General features: G+C 31.2%; 1 long non-coding RNA gene across 2 annotated transcripts in view; it reads left to right on the top strand.

Annotated features, from left to right (window-relative positions):
* LOC142331548 (uncharacterized) overlaps positions 1–16,140 on the top strand; it is a 44,764-nt gene extending 28,624 nt beyond the window's left edge. The window contains exons 1-3 of one of the 2 annotated variants that reach the window (XR_012758038.1): positions 6,624–6,759; positions 10,206–10,315; positions 15,979–16,140. This is a non-coding gene — a long non-coding RNA (uncharacterized LOC142331548). Of the gene's footprint in view, positions 1–6,623; positions 6,760–10,205; positions 10,316–15,978 lie in introns of those variants that run through there. The other variant, XR_012758037.1, reaches the window with a different exon arrangement.
* Positions 16,141–19,017: the final 2,877 nt, after the last annotated feature.

Genomic DNA, 19,017 nt, shown 5'->3' with positions numbered 1-19,017 from the left:
CTGATAGCTTGCGTCATCAGACGTAATATAGATGAAATGTACGCCTGCTTGTTGTCGGAGAAGAATAAAAATAGCGGTTTTATTTTGTTCGGCGAGAAAAGAATAAAAACACGTGAATGTATCGATTAATAAATATATAATAGTGAAAATAAATTTTATATTAAGAAAAGTGCATAAAAACGGTATCAAAGTGTACCAAAACTACCGGTTATCATGTTAGCGTATGTTTTTTTAGTGAACTAAAAGTCGCGACCTTTCATAAGAAGCTTAACTTTAACAAGTTATATAAATAATCTCTGTCGTTTTCTTGTGTTTCTTACCTCTCTTGTGTTTGAGTTTCTGGCGGAGATTCACTCGACTCCCAAACGGAGAGTCTTGAAAACTTAAATCTACTTTTTTTGTAGACCTTTCTATCGTCTGAAAAGTCGGCTACCGACCGATTCTCTGTCGTTGACAATAGGTAATGAGAAAATTTGATTTTACAGAAAGAAAATTTTCTGAATGGCAGATACGCGTGTATGTGTGTACACACACACATATATATATATATATATATATATGTGTGTATATATATATATATATATATATATATGTGTGCGTAAAAGTGTGTTTGTTAAAGTAGTATTAGTGGGTATTAGCACACTGGTAATACGATAAGTCGTTCGTAAGAAATTATTACATCGATTGTTAGTATATTTACGGTCGCGTTTATTTATTTCTTACTCCCTTCATGTAAAGCGGTGCATAGAAACCGTGTTAATTTACAATGTAGGTCATTTTAGACGATATTATATTTAATTAGTTTATCGAACAAAAAATTTACATAATTTATTATATACTAAAAATTTAAGCCGCTAAAAAAGAAAAGTCGTTCGACTATCGGTAGAATATTTCTTATCGATTCACAGTGTTTAATCATATGTTGTCTTTATAAAACCGACCGGTCGTATGTTTTGTAGGTTACGATTATCGGCACTGGCTTCGGGCGTGCCGTCGTCATAGGACTGTGGCGTTCTTTCTATAATGCGCGTTAACACGCATCAATACTTTATCACACATCGTATTAAAACGTATAATATTGTTACAAAATACACTTAGGTAAATTCGATCGGTAAAAATCATTAATTAATTAGAAGCGTAAATCGTTAATTTTGTTTTTAATTAAGTAAAATGTTGGAAGCCCAGCCGTTACTCGAAACTAGTTTTAATCGATGACGTAAAAGGTTTTTACCTTAAACTAAGAAATTCGCTTTTTAGTGACGACATTATCTTTTAAAATGTTTTTTCACATAATTATTTTCTTAAATTAACTAGTTGTTTTTTTTATCTTCAGTAATTTAAAAAAAATAAAAATAATAAAATAAAGCGGCTTACTTGTTAATTTGACGGCTATAACAAAAAATACTTTCGTAGAAACGTACCCGCAATTCAATCAAATTTTTAAACTCTATGTTTTGTTTATTTATATCTGTTAGCATTATGGAGATAAAATTTTAATAAATACAATTAGCAATTTTGAATCTATTATCCGACACTTCGATGCAAAAGTTACAACCGAGTTCGATTATATTTTAATCGGATGCAATACGGAATATAATTTCAGCCATCTCAAGAAGAAATCTGCCGTAACAACATTTAACGGTTACTTTTCTATAAATCCGATTTTCTGTTTCCGTTGACATCACAATATTTGAATTAATTAAAGGCTCTTACAATCATAATTTTCAAACTTAGTATATATAAAAAAGAAAATCTTCACTTTTTAAAAAACTTATGCAGGAAATGTAAACGTAACAGAGGATGTGATACGGTGAACCGTATTTAAATCAGGATATTAGTCGGTTCGTTATTTTAAAGTTATAATTTTATAAAATACATTAATATAATAAGGGATGGTCAAAACTGTGTAACCTTGAACGGTTGTATGTCGACGAAGTGTGGACGGGGGTTCCCCTACCTCACTTCACCATCATACTAGTTTGGTGCAGAGTTGCCAGACCTACAAACACACGTTGCTAAATAGAAAGCGGTCGGAAAACATTGTTATTATGTCTTCGCGTTACTAAAACAAATATTCAATTGACGCCTCAAAATGCATCTATTAACAAATTTGAATCGACAGCATATCAAAGTTAAATTATTTTTAATTTTTTCTTTAAGTATTTTACATTTTATATGTTAAATAACTAAATACAAATATGTTTTATATCGAATGAAAGTTTATTTATAAAAAAAATCTCATTTGAAAAATTTATTTAGAAATCATAACATTTATTGTTCACTGAAGCTGAAAATGCTCTTTACTGTAAACCCTAAAGCGACATTTGTGTGATATGCAAATAGATGTAGTCGACATCAAGAATTAATCGGCCGCTGTACCGCCTGTTAACAAACCTATCATCATTCACTTATGATGTACATTACAGTCGTATATTACATACAAAATGTACCGTGGACCTTTATAATGTACTTTGAAGTACTACTTTAAATCCTACCTGCATAATGTATGCGGTAATTTACCTACGAGAACACCAGGTAGCGTATATTTATAATTTTTTCTTTACTGTTATTTATGAATTTTTTTTTAATAATCTGTATTCCTGAGCTGTACAATGGCTCTACATAGTAATTAATTTCAGTAAAAGTATCGATGTTCATTATAAAGCAACCGGTTCCTCTTCTAAATAGATAAGAAACTGAACATTTGTTTTCTGGTATACCACCTACTGGGATCGTTCGTTTATTTCCCTGAATATCAAACAAAACCAAAAATTTCTACGTCGAGTATTGCGTAACTTTTGTTACTTCATTTTTTACGTTGACACATTTCCGGATAATTCTATCGTCAAAACTTATTTTACTGGTTCTTTTAATTTTCTGTTAGTCTTTATATAATTAGTCGACGCCCTCCCCTTTACTTGATAAAGATATCATAATTGATAAGACGTAATGTCAAATAAAGGAAACGGCGTTGACTAAATGTTATATACAGCCTAGCAGCAATTTATAAAAGTACCGGTACAATAAATTTTAACGATGAAGTAATTCCGAAACGCGTCAAAATATGATAAAAGAAATTAATTATTATTATCTTAATAATTAATAAACACAAAATTTAGAAGTTTTTTTAAAAATACTCATCCCGAAATTTGATATGCTTATAGTACAACCCCTTTTTAACTTTTAAAAAATCTGATGTGGACACCACATAACTTCCTTGTACGCCTTTTAAATTCCATACACGCATTTTTAAAAGTACATAAAAGTTTCCTAGTATTTCATTAATAACTTCTGATTTTTTTTATCGTTATTGAATTACTATTTATAGCAAACGTTTTTTTACAATCAGAGGTTTATAATTAGTAATAAATCAATATATTTAAATTAAAAAAGTTAAAAAAAAAATGAAGTCGGATTCGAATAGATGTGCCTTCCCGTTGTAAGACCAAATATTTCATTAATTAAAATATTATTTGACTGTAACTCTACAGCCGATGAAAATAAATACCGTTTATGATATCCAAATCATTTTTTCAGAATTAAATATAAACTAGTTGCGTATATCCACTTTTATTGTGAGAGTATTCAGAATTTTCATCTGAGGTGTGAACTTGAGTCTTTAAAATATATATTTTTTTATAAAATTATTTAGAAATATGATTTTGTGCAGTTTTTAAAACAAAAAGAAAAAAACAAAACAAGTAAAGCTGTAATGTAATCTGATTCCACTACTATAATTCAAATTACAATAGTGTAATTTGAATATAATTAAAATGTCATACATTTACAGAGTAAAGAATAAACAAACATTGTCTTTGTATGAGTGAGCTTGTCATGATTCTGCTGAGTCATGAACCGTGCATCAGTGCCGATTCACAATGTGACCATATCAATATACAACACTGTAATCGTTATTCATATAGTCAGCATATAATTAATTTATCATATAGTAACCAAAAGTTTAAACAATGTTATGTATTCTCATATGTTATGATCTTTTCATATGATCCCTCTTATGTTCTCATGTTCAATATTTATGTTTCTGCTACTTATTTATTTACTCTGATATTATTTAAGGTTAATATAATGCAATTTTTTAAGTTTATTGGAACGTGAATGTAGTGTATTGATAGATTTGTGTTTGTACAACTTTATTATTTTGACACCTTGTCTGATACAGATTCAACTGATAATAATGGACAATTACTGACCTCCCCTCCAAAAAAAAGGCTGCAGAGAAACACATTTTAAATGCTTACAAAAGCGAATTATAGAGTAATCCATAGCATTGATTTCGGATGTCGTTAATAAACTGCTAACATAAGTGGATGTTGTGCTTCTTCAGTGTACAACGTGATTCATGAAAAAGAAAAACAGAACCCCACAGATCAATTGAAGAAAATAAAAACAATTCGTAAAAAAGTACATGAATTTTATTTCTTAAGAAACAGTTAAGCGATTACCTCCTGTGGAAGATAATTCAGTTAACTTAAAAAATGTCCCTTATCAATCATGTAAAAAGGAAAGAATTCCAGCCACGTCTTAGAAAAAGAATGATATCAAAATGTGGTTTAGGGGTGATTTTTTGAAGACTTTGAACCTAAGGTCCGATTACTGCAGAGTTTAACATATTAAAAGTAATTTTAATGTGAATAAAATTGATGATTTATCAAGATCTAGTGGCAAAACTGTGCTTCAATTATATCCTTATCATTGTGTACTCAACCTAATTGAGTTAATTTGGGGACAAATCAAAAGGTACGTAGCATCAGAAAATATGGCTTTTAAAATACCTGATGTTAAGATTAAAGCTATCTATAAAACAGGCCAGCAGGAATGGAAAAACCGTACAAAACATGTAATGGATACTATTGAACCAAATTATTGGGAACTGGATATTGTAATAGAAAACAAAATTGAGCCTCCCATTGTACCTTAATACTGACAACACTATGTATTTTTCGCAATCAGATGACAAAAACTGAATTGAATTTACTATTTGTTTATTATCATAGAAATTTAAGGTATTAGTGAAATTTTACTGTTGTGGGACAATTTAAAATTTCATAACTCTTAAAAAGCTCAAGTAAAATGTCTTTATTTAAATTTAAAATATAATAGTGTGTGGTTACTGAGTAATAATGTCGCATAGTTTCTTTTATATGCATCAGCATTTACAGGAGATGCTTGTGAATCTGCTGCCTGAATATTTACATGCGCAGTTTTTACTTGAACTCTATAAGCTAACTGATTAGGATATAAGTTAATATTTTTTATTAAAAAAAAAAATAAAATAAAATGATAGTACCCCTACTGTGAATTGGGGTCTGTAATCTCCAAAGTTTGCAACATTTTTACTGTTTTAGATTTGTTTTTGTTTATGGTCATAATACATTTTATTGTTTTAACATAGCTTTAATAATCAGATCTTAACACATTATGGAAACCATCTCTATAATTAGTTTTTATAACTTTTATTGTACATTTGATTTAGTTTAAAATGTGTTTCATTCATGGCCATGTTTAAGTCACAATCACCGAATCCATTTATATGTATTTATTTTCACAAGATTTGTAACAAATTTCAGAGCACCTGTCATTTATGGAAATTGCAAACTACTGTTTGTTATTCCTTTATTGTTCATCTATTATTTATTTATTCATTACTTAAATTTACCAGTGAAAAATTATACGTTACAACTAGTATTTCATAAAAAATATACAAATTAATTACAGTGACGATGACATGCATAATAAAAAGCTGTATATATGATAGAAAGTAAAAGCATACAAATTGATGCAAGAGTATACATTAATTTCATACATCTTTTTATATATGCGATAAAGATTGCAAACATAAATATGGTATAAAAAAATTAAAATCCCAACCAAATATTTACTCTTAACATTAATGGAATAGATAGATACCTTAAAGGGAAAAAACTTAGAGCTGAGATAGCATCACTTAATAAAAAATATTTGAAAATACAGCAATTGAATGTTTGCTTTTAATTACTGACAATAACTTTTAAGCTTATATTTGGATTCACTTCCTTTTTTGCAAAGTAATGTAATTACAGACTATTCTGTGAGTTTCATTCATAGGAAATTAAGCATTTTTTTTTATGAAAACCATTTTTAAGTGTTTATTATTATATTACTATATATATATATATATATATATATAAATCTCTTATGCAACACCATAAGTCACTTTTTGTAAACTGAGTTTACCATAGTATCAAAATATGAATGAATATACTCCGCTTAGTTATGAAACAACTCAAATCCATTGCCTAATACCTCAGTTACAGATGATGATGCATTTTGTTTATTAATAAATCAACATGTCACTGACTTATGTGGTTTCAGAAATAAACACTAGAATGCAGAACTGTAATCATCTGTGTCTAACCTTTTATTCCTTTATGTTGTTGTGGCTTACATTTTCTTGTCGGTTGAAAAGAAAATGGAAAATAATTTATAAACAAAATAGTTATTCAGTATTTTGCATATAAATTGTATTATTAATAAATACAAATTAAATCTGTTATTAGTAAATTATAAAATGAGTGATATTGAAAGTGATTGCAAAGGTAATATTCTTAATTTATCTCAATATGTTGATGATGACAGTGGAAAAATAAAACAGAAAGGTGTTCACAATCCAGGCCCACACAAAGTTAATAAAATTAAAAAAGCTCGGTTAATTGGTGATGATTATATTAATTTTTAAGGAAAATTAGGGCCCAGCTGCAGGTAAGAATTTTATTTGTTAATAATATAGCTATTAATGTGAAGCACTTTTATGCATGTGATAGTGCATACTGGTTTCTAAAATTACTAAAACTAAATCAAAGCCAGTTTCCAAATTTTACTACAAATATGGTAAATGGTAACAATTGATTTTACCATTTTATTTGTTGCAATACTTTTCTGTAAAATTTTTAATAAGGTTATTGACAAAAATAACTGTTAATCTCCACGCATTGTATTTCTTTTGTATCATGTTACCATGCATTCGTGCATTTCAAAGTAAAAATGAACAGGATTTACTCCTGTAAAGGCTAATGCTTGCTGTTAAAATCACAAAACATTGCGTGAGAACCTGTTTTTTTAACCACCATTAGGTATTGCTTCAGAGGATGAGATGAATGACAATATTTGTAGCTTGTGAAAATGCCATGCCTGACTGGGATTCGAACCCGGGACTTAAAAATGAAAGGCCGAGATGCTACCACTCGCTACGGAGGCCAGTTGCATGAGAAACTCGGCTGACAGAAAATATCAGCAATGAGAGCATTCTTCAAATTTCCAATATCATGTCATTGATAAAAATGATGTAAAAATTCAAGTTTGTTGACGGACTTTTATTAGTTTACGTTCTATTTCTGCAGAAAGAATCCAATGTTTACAAAAACTATTTTTACAAGGTGTTTCTCCTCATGATTTAGACGAGGTCAACAAGGAAATAAAAAAAATATATCTGTCGATAGCATATCCACTGTCATGAACCATATTCAATCATTTCCTCTCAAAATTAGTCACTACTCCAGCAAAGAAATCAAATATATTGATGTATCACTTAATGTTAAGGTTATGTTTGAATTATTTAAGAAAAAAATATTCCGAAGTCAAATATTTGTTTTTTATTACAAAACCCTGATTACCACTTGGGTCGTTCACAGATAGATACGTGTGAATGTGAAAGACTGACTTTAAAATTAAAAGATAACTTAATGCTGTAGTGAAACATGTTGCAACTGTTTAGATTTTAGTCCATAAAAGAATTTTATTCTTCTTTGTGTCAGTCTACTGAACTTAGCAAAACTGAAGAAAGCATCTCGCGTTTAACTTTTGACTGCATGCAAAAAATTTCTTTGCCATGTATTCCTATTCAGGAAATGTATTACTTGCATCAAATATCAGCTGTTCCTTTTTCTGTTCATAACACAAAGAATAACAACGCAATGTTCTTTTTGCATCATGAAGGAGAAGCCTGGAAAGGTCCAAATGAAGTATCTTCATTCCTTTTTGAGTACATTAACTTTGAGGTTTTAAAGAACATTACTGAATTGCACTTGTACAGTGATAAATGTGCAGGCCAAAATATGAACCACTCAGTTCTTTGGTGTTCTCTTTTTGACAGAGGGTGAGCAATTCAAAAAAATTATATTTACAATAATAGAACTCGCAGAAGAAAAATAAATTTTTTATCAATAGAGTTTAAACAAAAAAATTATAGATTTAAAAAATTGGTGGCTGTGGTATTTTAAAACAACCAAAAAAGGACTTGTTTAAAATTTCTGATTATCATCAATTTAATTTTGATTCGCAAAAATAGGGAGTTATCAGAGTAGATTTGTGAATGGGTATAATAAAAGTACCTTAAATTAAATTAGATTTCCAGTATAAATATACTAGAAGAACCATCAAACAAAGCTTATGAAGGTTTAAGTATGTGCCATACTTAAAGATAAAATCAATTATTTACAAAAATACATGCAGTACATGCCAGAAGATAGAAAAAGATTTTTTGATAATACAAAATTGGCCAATAAAAGCAAGAACCGTAAAGAAGAAGATTAATTAAAATAATTGATATACTTTAAATTTATCAAATTTTGTTCTTATGTATCATTCATTTTTGTTTAAAGTAATACTGACTCTTTTGTATCATTAGTTGATCCTAGTTTTTCTTTATAATCATAAAGTTATTTTTTTTAATGTTAACTCTGTAAATCATAATCTAAGAGTTTTGTGCACTTTGGACAATTTAAATACCTTTAATAACAATATGAACTGTAAGTATTAAATAATTAACTGTTATCCAATGATTTTTGTTCTTTAAAAATATGTTACAACTAATGTGTTTTTTTTGATTTTTTTTTTTTAATACTTTTTAAGAAAAACAGTTTTTGTCTCCTGAAAAATTTGCACTGAATGATGTATGGTGTTTAATTAAACGAAAAAAGTTGTACAGAGTGTTCCATAAGTTTCCATACGTACAATACGTAAAAAAATATATAACTTATATTATTAAATATTATACATATAAATAACTAACAAAAGAATTTAGCTCGAGTGAAAAAAAGATAGTCAAGAAATTAAAATAACGATTCTCTTGAATAATGCAGAGATTTACTCATTGCCATACTTTTCTTAATAAACTGGCAATTTTTTATAGGTCTTAGGAGTGAAATAACAAAAATTCCTTTGAAAGATTTCACTTCTGGGTTCAGATAAAGGATGATTAATTGCAGACTTTAAATTTGGTCTTTATATCATTAGTTTTTAGATAACTAATGATCTATACAATTTAGGTTGTGACCAATAATCAACCCTAAATATTTTATTTTTTCAACCTGTTGTGAAGAGATTCAGTAATATAGCCAAAACATTTATAATGTAATCTCTATCAGAAAGTTTGACCGCCTTGCCTGTGCTATAAATTGTAAATTAAGTCTTGAAGCGATTGAATCGAATCTGTTCTGAATCTATTAGAACCCTAATAGGACTGGCACGAGAGCTTGTTATTTATGAGAATGACTCATTTTTTGGAAGTAATGTGTGACTCATGTCAGGTAACTGAATTCCACTTAACATAAATACATATTTATGATACTTTTTTTTTCTATCTATATAAATTTGTAGTTAATTGAAGTTAATGGTATGAGTAATACTCTTTTGTTACTATTCACATCTATGCATCACACATTATTTTGGTGGGTCAAGTAAAATTTTTCTCACTTCAAGAACTTAAACATGTATTCCTGGGATCAATCTTTTGAAACTGTCGGTTTTATTTTGCAAAACAATCTAGAATACGCTAGATATGAGCTGATATTGACAATAGTCACTTTTTGGAAAAATATAAAGCTTCATTAATTGTGCAGTTCATAGAGTATAATTAATGACTGGCTCATCACTTGAATGGTACACTTAAATTTCCGTCTTCAGTATCTGTTATAATTGATACTGAAGACTGAAATTTTACAAAATTGACAGATCAGATGGTTAAATGTTCAGACTAAAAGGGATTAAAATTACTGATATTTATAAATGATAGTTATTTCGTTATTTTTTGTTCATAAAATAATCTTATTACAGGAACTTGTACAGTTTTATTTTTAACTCTCTGGATTGTTCTTGATATATATAAAACTTATCACTTTTCATAACTAATAGTACTTTTCATTTCATAGAAAATGTGTGATGAAATTCGTCTTGTGAGATATGACCTAGGTGAAACTCCCCCTGGGGTTTTCAAATCACTGGTGGAAGAGATATTGGAACTCCTCTTCTTGTTGTAAAGGTAATTAGAAAATAGAACAATTAAAAAAAAAAAAATTATTTTAAAGTACAATTTTATTAAGTATAATTTATTATCAAAAATTTATTTATTTTAAAACTGTAGATACAGTATTTATTGCTATTGCAGTAGAATGGTCTAAATGTTATATTTTGGAAATTCATTCATAAAAATAGGTTTGATTTCAGTTTCAATCCTGTAAAAATGTGTGTAATGTGTGCATTTTTATTAAGGTACGCAAGTAAAATTACTATTTATTGTATTTTATTTTGGCAGCTCTTCTATTCAAACCATAATTTGAAATTATGCAATGAAAATTAAATGTGTTTTGAACAGACTTAAAAAAACAAGGATGTTTGCAATTCAATTATACAAATGCATTCTTTTATTAGAGAGTTTTTTATTATTAATTCTTTTATTATAGAATGTTCAAAAACTAACTATACACCTGTCAAGCACTGATACAACAACTTAACGTAGTACAACACATAACATCAACTTACCTTATAGAAGTTTGTTGGAACGGTCCCTGTGAATATCCATCCAAACATATTTGCATGCCTTTCTTCTTATTCTCAAAGACTCTCACAAGTTATTCTGTGGAGTGTTTTTGGTGAAATTGTGAATAGCAGTTTGAAGTTCCTGAAGGCTGTGGGGATTTCCTAGGTAATTACGTTTTGCATAACACCGGAAGTAAAAATCTGCTGGGCTTAAGTTCAGAGAATGAGCTGGGTCCAAGCCCTAAAAATGATTCAATGAATTTGGTTTTTGGTTTTCAGTCAGATTTAATGGTCTGCCTGACTATGTAAAGTTTTGTAGCCTTGTTGAATTCAAGCATTATAATTTCATTCTTGGTTAGCTCTCCCATGAACTACTGAATGATTTCACAATAACAAGCTGAATTTATTGTTTCTGTGAAGGATATGGGTTGACTACTCTTCTCCTTCTTTCTTTCTTTTTTCCTGTTTAGCCTCTGGTAACTACCGTTTAGATAATTCTTCAGAGGATGAATGAGGATGATATGTATGAGTGTAAATGAAGTGTAGTCTTGTACATTCTCAGTTCGACCATTCCTGAGATGTGTGGTTAATTGAAACCCAACCACCAAAGAACACTGGTATCCACAATCTAGTATTCAAATCTGTGTAAAAATAACTGGCTTTACTAGGACTTGAACGCTGGAACTCTCGACTTCCAAATCAGCTGATTTGGGAAGACGCGTTAACCACTAGACCAACCTGGCATTTGACTACTCTTCTCCTGGATATTGCAATCCACACATCAATCTTCTAGTTATGTACAGGAATTTCATGTATTGCATATGTGCTGTTGGTAAACATAAATGTGAGTTCTGTGCATGCAGATACCTTGGTAAATGGAACCATGCCTCATTGGTATAGAAAATACAGCCCAAAATATCATTAGAATTCTCTGCTAGAAACTGTTGAAATCGTTCACAGTACTGGATTCATTTTTCACAGTCAACGGCCAGTAACTTTCTTTTGAACCGCTTTCATTTTATATGGAATGAGACTGAGTTTCTTACAAATTGCCTGGAGTGCAGTTGCGATAGTGCAGTTGCTAGTGAACATTAGCACTCCAGTTGCCTGGAGTGCTAGTGTTCTTCTCAGGCCAACTTTTAAACACTTTTTGGGACGACCTGCACAGTAGCTGTTATGGCTTTCAGTTTTTCTTCATTGAGTGCTGATGGTTTACTACTGTGTTCATTGTTCATTACTGATCCTGCGGCACTAAATTTCTTGATTAGTGCTGCTAAACATTTTTGATTAGAAACTGTTTACCTAGAAATCTAATGGAAAGGTATTTCACTGTAGGTGTGTACTCATTATCCTCATGGAAAGCTTATTCAATGAGGAATATTTCCTGTTGTAAGTTAACACCGTTTGGAACACACACAGAAAGATATGGTCTCAATTTTTTGAAGACGTAAGGTTTTTTATGAGCATAATGAGCAATAAAAAATCAGACATACCTTCTCACCTCAAAACGCCACACCTGTCACCATTCTGACAGGCTCTTGTAAGCAAAATAAGGCTGTCCTTAAGTTGCTCAGCCGGAAAATAATGCAGAAAATTAATTCCTCACAAGAATTTATTTTTTATTTCACATAAAATACTTTTCATCCATCCCCAGATGCAAAAATCTAAAGGTTATTAGATCAGGCAATCTTGGTGGCCAAGAATGTGGACCTCCTCGACCGATCCGTTTCTCAGGGAAATTGTGACTTAAGTGGTGGAAACAGCACAAGAGAAGTGACAAGGCACGCCATCGTCCTGGAAGTATTCTTTGCGTCTCAGCGCTACAGGAACATCTTGAAGAAAGTGCAAGTAGATCTCAACATTTAATCGGCCAAGTAATTTGAATAGTCAAACAGCTGATTGTGAAAAAGCCAGCGGCATACATTGACGCTAAATCGGTTTTAAAAATTCCTTCCATCTTTTATCAAGCTTTATTTCCGGCCATGTATGCTCATTGCGTAAGTTGTTGGTGCCATAACGAGTGAAATTGGTCCCTTCCGTAAACAAACATACTTATAGAGTTGCCAGTTTGTATTCCAGCAGTTCCAGAACTCCAAGCGAAACGGACCGTCTCGTAGGTGAAGATGTTGAACTGGCTCCTTATGATAAGGATAAAGCTTGTTTTGTTTAAGTGTGCTGCAAATCATTGAATGCGAGACTCCGATCAGCTTAGAAAGATATCGTGTAAAAAACGAAAAATGTAATATAGTGTATATATATATATACACTCAGACACATTTACACTCAACATTTACAATCAATAATATGTACAGCTCAGAATACATACACCACAGCTATGCCGGCCTCAGACAACAGGAACGCGTCCCGCGGGAGCCGTTGGTGACGACAATGTCGAGGCATCCCCGCCTCCTGCCCCCGAAGGCTGGCGCTCATCCCTGCCCTCAACCGACATCTCCGTTGTTAGCCTCGCGGTCCTCCTCCATCAGTTTCTGTTGTAGCATCCTTTTAAACCACCGGGCACACGCAGTAAATCCCTCACCGGAAGAGAGCATCACCCGGATAACTTCCCCCGGCGAGTTCAAATCGTCACGTGATATTTCCTGTCTCTATCTGGGGCACACAAAGAAGGTTTGCTCTACCGTATCCACTTCATCACAATACTGGCACAGTTCTGTGCGCCTCTTTCCGATCCTGCAGAGGTAGATCCCGAACGATCCATGACCCAACAACCACTGAGCCATCCAAAAGTCCGCCTCTCCATGCAGTCTATTGACCCAAACCCCACCTCTGGGATCAAGGTGTAGGTCTAGTGCCCCTCCTTCGCAATCCGCCACCTCTTCTGCCAGTCGCCAGTAAGAGGGCCCTCGCCTCCTCTCTACCATCTGTGGTATCTATCTCTTCTTTCTTTGGCCAGCAGTCCAACGGTGGCATACCAGCCACCACTTACGAGGCATCCAATGATACCGTCCGGTAGAGCCGCGCAACTCTTATCGCCAGCCTCCTATATATGCAATTCAATCCCCGGACATTTCTCAACCTATCCAAAGGCCTCCCACCATGCCGGTGCCGCATACATAATCATCGATACCACGGTAGACGCCAGCATTCTGCGCTTAATTGTCTTAGGACCCCCGGCATTGGCCATAAGCCTGAGAAATTTTTTCCGCCTTCATGGCCACTTGCTGCACGTGAAGTGAGAAACCCCTTGACCTACGGAGCCACACTTCCAAGTATTTTGCCGCTTCCTTTGGGGCGATCATTTCTCCATCGACTTGGATAGCAAAAGGTGGTATTCGCCGCCTCCCCGTCATTGCTATAATTTCAGTTTTCTTAGCTGACAGTTGCAGCCCCTGCGTCTGAAGCCATGATTTGATCTTCTCAACGGTCCTCGTAGCTATCCGTAAGTAGAAACTAAGAGATACTAACTGCCGTTCTCCGTGGCGCGAGTGGTAGCGTCTGGTGTCGGCCTGTATCCGGAGGTCCCGGGTTCGAATCCCGGTCAGGCATGGCATTTTCACACACGCTACAAATCATTCATCTCATCCTCTGAAGCAATGCCTAACGGTGGACTCTGAGGTTAAAAAAAAGATACTAACTTTGTTAGAAATGAATTAATAGTTGAAAGAATAGTAATATTCATAAGAACGTTCGTTCGAGAGACTTAGTAGACTATTCATTGATAATCAGTTTATTTTTTATTTTATAATTAATTTTGTGTCTTATATGATGTTGCTGTGATGAAGTTTTTATGACAGTTTCTCTTGGTCCATAGTTCCTTGTTTTCATCCGTTGAATAGTGTATCTACCCGTTCCACAATATATTATCATGTAACGATCAGAATAAATTACAGAAGTCACGCCGAAACCAGAAAACTGGATTCAAGGATGATCAGAATTGATATATTGAAATATGAAAACCGAAATGTTTCGCGATCACAATTCTTCCTTTACTTCGTACAAGGAAGTAAAAAAAAAAAGAAAAAAGGAGATGAAATTTGAAGACCGAAATTTTTCGCGATACAGTACTTACTTCGTACAAGGAAGTAAAAACTGAAAGAAAATTAATAAAAACATTTTTCTTAGCTCACGCTCAGTAGCCGTTTCTTTATAACTTTTTTTCATTCCTTTTATTTTCTTTTAAATGTAGGTTTTTTGTTTTTGCAGCTCTTGTAATTTTTTGTAGGCTAATTAATATATTTTAAAAATAAATATTTTTTTTTTTAAACAAAAAGTAAAATTAAAAAAAAAGTCCTAAAAATATGAATGATATGATTCTTTAGCTATTTTTATAATAATTAATTGTAGATCAAATTGACATTCTTAGAGCTTCCTCATTTTTTCATCAGCTTATTTATTATTTTTTCAAAAAACTCAGTAATAATAGTATTAGTAGTCAGTAAAAAGTATTTTTCTGAAAAAAAGATTTTATGGGTTATTTTGAAGGAAAATTATATAATTTACAATGTTTTACAAAAAAAAAAAAAATAAATAAATAAATTATTTTTCTAATCACAAGTTGTTACAAAGATAATTTTTAGTGATTTACTTGAATTTTAGTTAATTTCAGTCACAACAGAAGATTTATATTTAAAGTAAATTATTATGAATTTTATTATTAATAATTTATTATTTTTTTAATATATGTGATGTTTGTATTTTGATGATAATTTATATCTCTTCTGTGATTTTTATAACATCATTATTTATTATTACCTTCTTTGCAGATGATATCGCTGTACATGACATAGATTAGAAGATAATTACTTAATAGGATTAGAGAATTCTGCATTAAAAATTTTAAAAAGTCATTATAAGATGAAGTGTAACTAACTTTTATTACGGGGAAAAATCATTGCAGTATTCTTTGATCATAATTGATATCCTTCTCTAGTTAGATGATAAATTTTCATGGAAGCTGAAACGATATTCTGTTGTTTGATTAATATTAATTGATCACTAAGCTTCTCATTATTATTAAATATTTATTTTGGCTGTATACATCCATGTCTAAAATATATTTCACTGAAATAAAATTAATTAAAAAATAATTTTTTGCTTTGTTGAAATTCAACCTTACTTACTACATTTTATGACCTCTACTTTTTCTTATTGAGCATAAATAGAACATAAAATTGGGAAAATTATTTTAAGTAATTTAATTTCTAGGTAGTAGGAGGAAGTATAGCTGAATTAGCTGGTGTACAAGTTGGTGATCTTGTAAGGGGAATTAATTATGTTCCTACAAATGAATTTACACATTTAGATGCGCAGCGGGCAATCCTAGAATCTGGTGATACACTCATATTGAATTTATTAAAGTAAGTACTGTCAGTTTTTGTTTTGAACTAAAAAAAAGTGGTCTAATATGTAGTTGTTTAAAAATTTTATGTATTATTATTATTGTATTGAAGTAATCATTTTATTTCTACTTTATCTTTGTCTAGTTTTCTTAACGTGAGATTTTTGTTGTTGATCATTAGTCAGTTTAATGAAATCCAAACCTGCCTGAGCCCTAAATGATAGAGAGAACAACTAATTCTTCATGGCAATTTTCTCACATAGACAACTTCCACTGCAATTTATTAACTTTAAATTTATTGTATTATATAATATATATATATAAATGTATATAAAAAAAAGTTTGACTTTATTATAATAAAAAATATGGCACATTTTATCTATGACTGCTGTCAAACTCATTCTACCAAGCCATCTTAACTGATGTTTCATGTAGCATAAGTAGATTCGATTAATCAGGAACTATAAAAGTTTGCTAAGAATAAGTTTTCTTATAAGCTATACCATTGCTTTTGTTGCTTGTGATTCTTCAATGTCAGCCTGAACAAAATATGTGTTGCAGATATAATGTGATAAATAGCTGGAGGAGAAACGGAATGATCAAAGGAAGCTTATTGATAGGCTTTAATGCATAAATTACAATTGTTTTATATTATGATTTAGGAATTGTACTTCATTAAAATTTTTATTGAAACAATTCCGATAATATTTTAATGCAGAATTTGAAAGATGGTACAACACAAATTATTTTAAGATGAAAGCTATGCTTTTCTTATATCTGAGGTAGCTTTCTCTCCAAGTGATGCTCTTCAGAAACTAGTCTAAAGAAACTTAATCCAGTGAAAACTAGCTCAGATGTCGGTAAAGTTTGTATAATTTCACCTGAATATAAAATTAACTTTAGTCAATTTAAAGAAATTGTCAATTTTTAAGTGGTACATTATGGATATCATAAATTTGAACTTTGAATGGAATCTTCAAAGCACTTAATTCTAAGCAACATTTATGTTACTTGGTTTATATATTTGAAATTCTGGGTTGATGGAGTAAATGAAACATCGTTTTGATTCTCAAAATGTTCAATGGCAAACTTATTTTGCATTAAGGTAAATTCTGCAATTGTGAGATGTACGAGTATGTCTGTGATTAAAGATTTGTAGTTCTTTTCTATAATCTTTAAATTACCTTTTTACAGTCATCATTCTATAAAGGAACAAATGGACAATTATATCTCCTGGATAACGCTTTAGATTTCTCTTTAAAACTTTCAACACTTAATTTTTCTAATGAAAAACTTTCTGTTGAAAGTTTTCATTAGAAAAATTTCAACAGTTTTCATTAAACTGAGTTATGAGGATGTTTGTACCTTATTAGCACCATCATTGCACTTTGATACAAGATTTTGTAATTTAAGTATCTTACAAGGAAGCTGGCTGAAATAAATTCCAGTTGCTTTCTTTTTTCCTAACATCTTGGTCGCTCTGTAATACATACCTGAGCAGAACTGAAATTTCTGTATAAATATTTTGTTACAATTTTACTTATACTATGCAGATATAATAAAATATGTAGTTTACATAAACAAGGTAGGCAAAATAGCGCAAGATATCACAATTTAATAGTGAAAATGATTCCACAGCACTATGTATAAATAATTCATTAATGAAGTAAAAGCTATCCAGAGCAACTGACGTTGCATATCAAGCTAAAATTTACTGGGGACTATATATCTAACTGTAAGCAGTAGTGAATTAAACATTCTTATTAACATGAATATCCTTATTATTTTTAAATGACATCTTGAATTGCCAACTCTGTGGCCATGCTTCTCTCTTAAACTAGTCATAATCAGTCGGAAACACTAGACTCAATCGGAAAAATTCTAATTTATTTTGACATATACCAAGGAAAAGGAAAAAAGCGCAGGTAGGGGGCTGCATTGGATCCATGGCCACATGTCTTTTGGACATAGAATGTATAGATTGACTGTTGGATGTGTGTTAGAAATAAGTAATCATGTAGAATTTAGGTGTAGAGAATTTATTTATTTTAAACATGTTGCTTGGGTTTCATTTATTGCTTATAGCTTCAATAATGTTCAGTCTCTGACATTATGGGCTGTTTGATTCCTTTTGACTCATTCTTTTTTTTGTACATGTTTGCAGTTTGCTTGAACCTTCAAACTTATATAGAGACATTTCGAATATTTTCACAGCCTTCTCAACTGCAAGTATCACACACCTGATCAACACACCCGATCAAGTTTTCTCACAAATATTTCAGATATCGATAGATCTCATATAGATGAAAAGAATGACAACTTGCAGTACGTGCTATTGAAACCAACTGATGTTAAAGTTTTTCCATATGAAAAAACCATTAGTAATACAAAAAAGCCTTTGGTAAACCATAACCCACTCTATTCGACCACATCCACTCGAATAGAGTGGATGTGGTTATGGTTTACCATAACTCATAACTCGCTCCATAACTCATAAAAATATATTTTATTTAAATTGTTTTCATCAAGTCTCTGTAGAAAGAAAGTCTGTATTTCCTGATCATGTCTGATAGTTTGTCTACCTTCCAGAAAGTTCTTAATTTTTTCCTAATTTCCAACCATCTTCTGCTTTTCTAGATCCTAGTAATTTCCTTTCTAAGAAAGATTTGTTTATTTCTCCCTGGTGTAAGGTTGTGCACAGCATGTAGACCTTGGGTCTTACCTGTGGTGGAAGGCCTTGTTTTCCCCATCCTTGAGATTCTTTTCTTGTTTTTATATATTCTTGGTTATTCTATAGGCTTTTGTGAGATGTATGGTTATGATATTTTTGTTTTCTTTATTTGGCTCAAGGGCTTTATTACTTCTCCAAGTACTTGAAGCTGTTAGCTCTCTTGAATTTACTATAC

This window comes from Lycorma delicatula, chromosome 10 (assembly GCF_047948215.1).
Source record: "Lycorma delicatula isolate Av1 chromosome 10, ASM4794821v1, whole genome shotgun sequence".
In the NCBI taxonomy this organism is placed as follows: Eukaryota; Metazoa; Arthropoda; class Insecta; order Hemiptera; family Fulgoridae; genus Lycorma; species Lycorma delicatula.
This window is presented reverse-complemented; position numbering and strand designations above follow the sequence as displayed.